This window comes from Desmodus rotundus, chromosome 1, assembly GCF_022682495.2.
Source record: "Desmodus rotundus isolate HL8 chromosome 1, HLdesRot8A.1, whole genome shotgun sequence".
NCBI lineage: Eukaryota > Metazoa > Chordata > Mammalia > Chiroptera > Phyllostomidae > Desmodus > Desmodus rotundus.
In genome coordinates this window covers 160,896,902-160,904,459 of record NC_071387.1, presented here as the reverse complement: position 1 = coordinate 160,904,459, position 7,558 = coordinate 160,896,902, and the positions used below count along the sequence as shown (strand labels likewise).

Genomic DNA, 7,558 nt, shown 5'->3' with positions numbered 1-7,558 from the left:
ATTTCACAGAGAAAGTAGGGACTATCAGAAATAAACTTTCCTTAACTCTTCCCCTGCAGCATTTCTTCCCTCCCAAATACAAAGGCATTTGTTTCCACTCTTATCCCTACCTCTTTCTCCTTGGCCTTTCTTCCCATTATGCAAATTAGACCTGGTACTCAACCCCTTTCTTTCTCCCTGGGGATTGTGTTACCTCAGTTATCTCCTCTTTCCATTTAGATTTTGTGCTTGGTTTTTGGACTGTTTTGAGTTACACCCACTTAAAAAATGAAACACCAAAGTATCGCTCCCCACCCTACCTTGGCTCTAATTCTGTGCTGACACCCTCTCTTCTCTTTACAGAGAAGCTTGAGGCCTCTACTTCCTTGCTACTTCCCTTTTCTGCTGCTTTTATGTATTCTTTCAAAGACCCATCCTCTGTGTAACCCATCAGACACTGACTTAGACCACCACATCCTCAAAATTGATTTTGCTAAGTCACCAACGTCTTAATTTTCAAATCCAGTGGTCACTTTTCAGTATTTATCTTACTTAACTTCTTTGCTTTATTTTTGATGCTGTTAACAACTCTCTGGAAACTCTCTTCTTCTTCTTTCTTTCTTTTTTTTTTTTCATTGCATTAGTCTTTCCTGTCCCTCTCCTAATTCCCTTAGGATCCTTGTGGGGTTTTCTACATATGTTATATATATATATTTTCCTTATCTTTTACTCTATTTTATTTTTTAAATTATACTTCACATACAATGCTATATTAGTTTCAAGTGTATAATATAGTGATTCAACATTCATATGTCTTACAAAGTAATCACCAGAATAATTCTAGTAACCATCTGTCACCATTCAAAGTTATTATGAAATTATTGATTATACAAAGGTCTGTCCAGAAAAAGTCCAGCCATTGTTGATATAACAAGAATGGTTTGTGCAACATCAATGTAACCTCGCAGCCAAGGAGAGTGGACTGGAATGCTAATGTGTAAACAATGATGACTACAATGTATTAGTCTGTTGGGGTGAGCTGTTGAGTGAGCATGTGTACTGTGTGGCAATCGCATTTAAAGTGACTGAGCAAGTAGAGCATCAAATCTTCATCAGATTTTGTGTTAAGCTTGAACATTCCTTCATGGAAATGATTTGGATGATTTAGAAGGCCACAGCTATGGGCAACTGGTGATTGGCAGCTTCACCATGACAATGTGCCCACTCATACATCATGTCTCATGTAGAGTTTTCTGGCAAAACATTAAATCACCCAGGTGACTTAGTCACCCTATAGCCCAGATTTGGCACCTTGTGACTTCTGGCTTTTCCCAAAACAAAAATCACCTTTGAAAGGGAAGAGTTTTCATACCATCAATGAGATTCAGGAAAATATGATGGGGCAGCTGATGGCAATTGGGAGAACTGTGAGGTCCCAAGGTGCCTAGTTTGAAGGGGACTGTGGTGCCATTGTCCTATGTACAATGTTTCTTGTATCTTCTTCAATAAATGTCTCTTTTTCATATTATGTGGCTGGATACCTTCTGGACAGACCTTGTATTCCCTGTGCTGTACATTATATCCCTGTGACTTATTTTATAACTGGAAATTTGTCCTTCTTAATCCCCTTTTAAAATATTGATGTTCTTAAGATTCAAACTCCCTGATCTCTTCTTTTCTCAGTCTATATACTCTCCTTGTATGGTGTCTTCTGTGACCATAGCTTCAACTATCACCTGTATATCAATGATACCAAAATACAGAGAAGTGACTTTTTCTGATGGGGTTAGGATCTCAAGTCAGTGTGAAAGGCAAGAATAGAGTTAAAATTACCTTCGAAAAATCTTTGAATATTGTATACATGATTTTGAATATATATATACTATCAATCAAGAAATCCTACACAGCCAGCTTTCCCCTGCTATTGGAACAGAAGGCTGTTTCTTGAGTTGAATACCAGATGAAGTTGTTGGCTTGCATTTAAGGGCCAAGTTATAAGAAAAATATGTTTTTGTTTTTTTGCCAAGCACACACAGTAGAGTGAATATAAGTTAAGTAAGTGTAGGAGATAACTCCACTGTATATATTTTCAGCCTGACCTCTTCCGTGAGTTCTGGACTTCTACACTAAACTGCTGAATGGATGTTGCCTTTTGGATATGCCAATCCAGATTGTTTTAGTTAGATTTCTGAAAACTGAAGAAATCTGATAACTTACATTCTACTTAGCAAAAGCATTTATTGAAAGCACATAGTAATGTTACAGCTCACGTGTGGATTGTTTTCATATCATCTGGATTAATGTTCTCATTCTAGGGAGATGTCCTCTAGCACCACACAGCTGTCCACACACCTGTCTGCCCAGCTGGAGCCATAGGCAGCTTCAGATTGGTGGCATCTCTAGGCCAAGCATCACACAAGCCATTAACCTCTGGCTGAACAGCTTTATTGGTATTAGTGTATAAGAAGGTATTTCAGTTCTTTCCTGGTCCTTTCAAGGGCTGTACTTTACCCATGGGCCATTAGGTCACCCTACAGAGCATCCTCATGAGGCCATCAGGACAAATCAAAGAAACAGAATCCCAGCATTTTCCCACTGACCAGACTGAACATCTGACTATCCCAAGTAGGGTGTGGTGTGTGTATTAAGTGCCAATATCAGAGACAAGTCTATATGGAAATAAGATTTGCCTTCTCTTTATCACACACACCAAATAGCAAAAATACTGAAAAGCTTCAGCCCTGACAGGTATGGCTCAGTTGGTTGAGCATCCTCCTGAAAATGTTGCTGGTTCAATCCTCGGTCAGGGCATATGCCTGTTGCAGGCCAGTCTGTAGTTGGGGCGTGTGCAAGAGGCAACTGATCAATGTTTCACACATTGATGGTTGCCTTCCTCTCTTTTTCCTTCCCCTCCCCTCTAAAAAGAAAATCTTAAAAAAATAATTAAAAGCATCACAACACAAAGCAGTCAAACATTACACAAAAAATGTAGCAACATTACTCAACAGTGTCCTGTTTCACTTCACATTTAGCATTTTAACAACATTACAATTACAATGGGACTGGACGTCTTTCATGGTGTCCTCTTTCTTCCTGTCACTACTTATGTTGCATAATGTACCTTGAGTATATATAGAATAATGATGTCTCTTTACATCCTTCTACAATCTATGCCTACAAACTTACACTATCAGCCCTTTAATTTTGTAACCAAAAGCAGGTCAGGCTGCCTGTTGCTACAAAAGCCAATACTCAAGAGGCAGGTACTGATGTAAAGGAAAGTGGTTTATTTGCAGGTGCTGGCTATCTGGAAGATGGGGGACTCACGTCTCAAAGCCCATCTCCTGGGAAGATGGGGGTCTCATGTCTCAAAGCCCATTTCCACCTGTCAGTGGAGGCAGAGGTTTTTATAAGGAAGGACAGGGGAGTAGAGCAAATAGAACAAAGAGGTCAAGGGAGGGGGATAAAAAGTTCTCTACATGCAGACTAGCACAGTCCATTCTGATAAAGCAAATGATGGTCCGGTGTGCGTCATCCTGGTTTAGTCATCCTGACTTCACGTCATCCTGACTATATGTCATCCTGGCTCCATGGTTGAAGGTCAGCAAATCTCCTGGAACTGAGATGCTTGAAGGTCAGAGTTTATATCTTTTGAAATTAGTCCCTAGGATACTTATACAAACATGCTGTTCATCTACAAGCTACACATTAGTCAGAGTCAGCACTTACAGAAACAATGTAAAAAAATGGTAAGGTGGGTTACAATTTCCACCACTCTAATTATCCACTGTTACAATGTGAGGAAGACTGAACCATATAGGAGCATTCTCCACGGCCAACTCTGGGTTGCAGAAGGTAGGAAATCGCACATTTGGAATGTCCTATAATCATCCTTTGATGGCCATCACATTTTGGCTTTTCTCCCTTTGAAGTTGACCTCTTTACCTCCATTGTTATTCCATTTATAGAACAACAGGATATAATTTGTATCCAGATAACATTCCTTTCTTTGTGTCAATTACATATTCAGTAATGTTAAGATCATAAATAATTTGCTCTCATTTAAAGTCATGGATAGCAATGTTAATTTTAATTTTTATTTATTTTATTTTTCTCGATGTTTATTTTTAATTTTTTCTTAAATTTATTGATTTTAGAGAGAGAGAGAGAGGAAGGGGGAAGGGAGTGGGGAGAGAGAAAGAGAAAGGTCAATTTGTTGTGCTACTTATTTATGCATTCATTGGTTGCTTCTTGTATGTGTCCTGACAGGAGATTGAACCCACAACCTTGGCGTATCAGGACGATGACCTAACCAACTGAGCTACCCAGTCAGGGCCTCAATGTTAATTTTTTAAACTGAAGATAGCATTCTTTATTTTTATTTTAAAAAGTAACACATTTTTACTACATTATATTTCCTTAAATCTGAAATATAAAAAATAAGTATGAAAAAGAAAAGTCATTCATAATCCCTTTACCTAGGGATAACCATTATTAATTTTTGATTATAACTTTTACTGTTTTTCTATAGGAACATAAATGAGGTTATACTTTAACATGTTGTTTGTACTTGGCCATTTTTCCAGTTTAGGAAAACACAGATTGCACGATCATATTAATGTTTGTATTATGCCATTGCCTCTATGTATCAATCCAATAAATTTGCGAATATATATCTTTTTGTTCTCCACAGCTCTGCAAAACTGGGATTATTACTAATTCCATTTTATAGAAATATAGATGCTAAGATTCAGTTTAAGTGACTACACCAATTTACATACCAAGTAAGTGTCAGAAGTAAAGTGCTCTATGACTCCTTGGCTCCAAATGGTGCCCTTTCCACAGTGTGTCTCCTGTCTCTCTAATGAGATAATGCAGATGAAGGGGCTGTGCAAGTGTATGTTGTTATTTATTTTAAGAGATAAGCTAAAGGGAGTCATTGCCTTAGGAGCAACATCTGATTTGGCCTGAATTTAGGGCAGTTTTCTGAATTAAATCTGTACAAAGGCTCTCGGAGCTGCAAACTGAACTTATCTTAATGTAAACATCATTATAACACACCAATATCAATACACAGTGAATCCTACAATGAAAATTAATTCCTGCTTCGTAAAGATAGCCATGCCACATTAAAGAACACAATTTTCTCTACATTAGAATCGTCAAACAAGACAAGCTCTAAGCTAAGAAATGTGATATATAATCACAGAACACAATTTTTGTTTCCATATTGATCATAAAATGTCTAATTTATATCCGTAGCTGCTGCAACATGTTAGGAAATTCATCTTTACTAGCAGTATCTTTTTTAAAAATTGAATTTAAAACTATTTTACATGCAGTAAAATCTATCCATTTTATGAGTTTTGGTAAACAGAACAGTGGCGTAATCACTAACACAATGAAGATGTGGAACAGTTCTACCACCCCACCCCCACTCCAAATCCCCTATGCTTCTTTTTGGTAGCCCTTTCCCCTAGTTACCACTGATCAGTGTCCCTTTTTAAGACCTTTTTATTTTCAATAACTATAGGCTCACGGGAAATTGCAAACACAGTACATTAGAGTCCCACAAGCCTGTCACCTAGCGTACCTTCCTCTGATGGTGACTTTTAACATTAACTCCCATACAAGATCAAAACCATGCCCTGTACATTTGAAGGCAGGTTTTCCTTTCACTTCCTTGCCTGTGTTTACTCTTTACTTTTCACACTAGTTTAATTCTGCTGTGTTAAAAGGAGCAGATGCTAGTTTTCCCTCAAATGTCTGCTGTTGCATTTTCCGCATTTCAGTTCGATCGCCTTTAATTCTCCAACATCTTTGGCTAGTTTTTTCTTTATCCCACCGTTTACCCCTAATTTAATTCTGCTGCTAGGTTTTTTTTTCTTTCTTTTTCTTTCTGATCTGTGTGGCGTGGATTATCAATTCGATTTCTAACTTCTACTTGGGTGCTTCAGTTTGGTCCTCTCGTTTTAATGGCGGGGGAGGGGGGCGCGCTTGGTCCGCTCCGGCCTTCCGTAGGTGTTTACAGGAGTTTTGCTGTGTGCGTGCGCCTGTTAGCGGGCGTGGTTCTCCAAGCACCCAGAGAGATGCTAGTGGCACCGCACAGTTCAGCCCTGTTCTAGCTCTACCCTGTCTCCACCGGTCACCCTTTTATTTTTCAGCTCTCTGGCTAACGTTGTTAGCGTGCAGATGCCCCCTGGGTTCGGCTTGCTCCCCGCACCTCCGTTAGTGGGCGGCCTTTGTGCTTCGCTAAGCGTGCAGACTTCCGTTCCCGGGCCGACCGGAGACGGGAGGGGCGGGGACTGGGCGGCAGTCCTCCCGGGCGGCACGAGGTCACACCCCCAGGCCCTAGCTCAGCGCGCAGGGACCAGGGTGTCAGCCTCCAGCGCGAGACTGGCCCCCTGGGGCGCGGGAGGCGCAGCGCGCATGCTCCACTGGTGGCCCGCGGCGGCGGCGGCGGCGGCGGCGCGGGGGTGCTGGGCAGCTCGCCTGCTGTACCTCCCTCAGCCGTGGCTCTGCGCCTACGCCGTCCCCTCTGGGGCTCCCGGGGGCCTGTCCCACTCCTCCCTGAGGCCGCAGGCGGGGCGGTGGCGTGTGCACTTATGGGCACCTGGCCCCGGCTCCCCTCCCCCAGCCCCGTCGCCCCGCCCCCGCGGGGCTGGGCGGCCGGGCTGGGCGGAGCAGAGCGGGGTGAGTATTCCCGGAGCCTTCGCGGGCCGCCGCTTCCCGGCCCCGCTTCCCGCACGGCCCCCACTACACCCTCGGGCCGGGAGCAGGGGCGGGTGTAGGTGGGCGGGGACGGGCTCAGCCCGAAACAAAAGGCCTAGAAAAAGGGCTTCCGCCTCTGAAACGCAGGCAGGGCCCCGCTGTCGCGCTGGAGCCGGGTTTCGGGGTGATCGGCCGTCGGGGGTGGGGACTGGAGGGGGCGTGTCCCCCGTCCCGGGGGGTCGGGCTGTGCCGCGCGCGCCCTGCGGCCGCTCCCGGGACCTCCCCGTGGACGTGGGTAGTTCAGGCTCTGTGGATAAAGCTTGCTCCGGGACAGCAAGTCTTTATCCTTGTAACCTTGAAACAAAGGGTATTAAGTTCCGGGAACGTACAATGGCCAAGCCCCATTTAGCTTGAAGGGGTTTCAGATGGATTATCAGGAGGAATAACCTAATATTTATAAACAAATTATTTTTTCTCCCAAGTAACCTATCTACTCACAGCATCTGAAATCTCGTTGGGGGGGGTACAGGAATAGTTAACTGATTTATAGAAACATTTACTTTGGCAAAAATAAAAAAACATCAGAAAGGCGGAGAGGATAGTTAAATGTCTTTTCAAAGTCAAAATGGAGTCTCGCCTGTCTAGCACGCCCACCTGAGGATGAATTAGTTATCTAGGGGACTGTACTTTTGCTTGACGTAGTATTGATTACACCCCCAGCTGTGCAGTTACTTTTTTGTTCTTGTTATTTGAGATGCAAATTATTTCTGAGTGGGAGAAACAATACACAGGGTTGTGGTTTTATTGCCCTATTTCCAAGATTTTCATAATGTTTACCATTTAGCTTGGCCCTTCATTGTAAATTCAA

At 42.6% G+C, this 7,558-nt stretch overlaps 1 protein-coding gene across 5 annotated transcripts in view; it reads left to right on the top strand.

The window, feature by feature from the left end:
- Positions 1-6,489: 6,489 nt before the first annotated feature.
- Positions 6,490-7,558, top strand: part of ATG10 (autophagy related 10) — a 227,089-nt gene continuing 226,020 nt past the window's right edge. Inside the window, exon 1 of one of the 5 annotated variants that reach the window (XM_071219488.1) lies at positions 6,490-6,672. The gene's annotated coding sequence lies outside the window, so the exon portion shown is untranslated. The remainder of the gene's footprint in view (positions 6,673-7,558) is intronic. The other 4 variants (XM_053912117.2, XM_053912125.2, XM_053912131.2 and 1 more) reach the window with 4 other exon arrangements.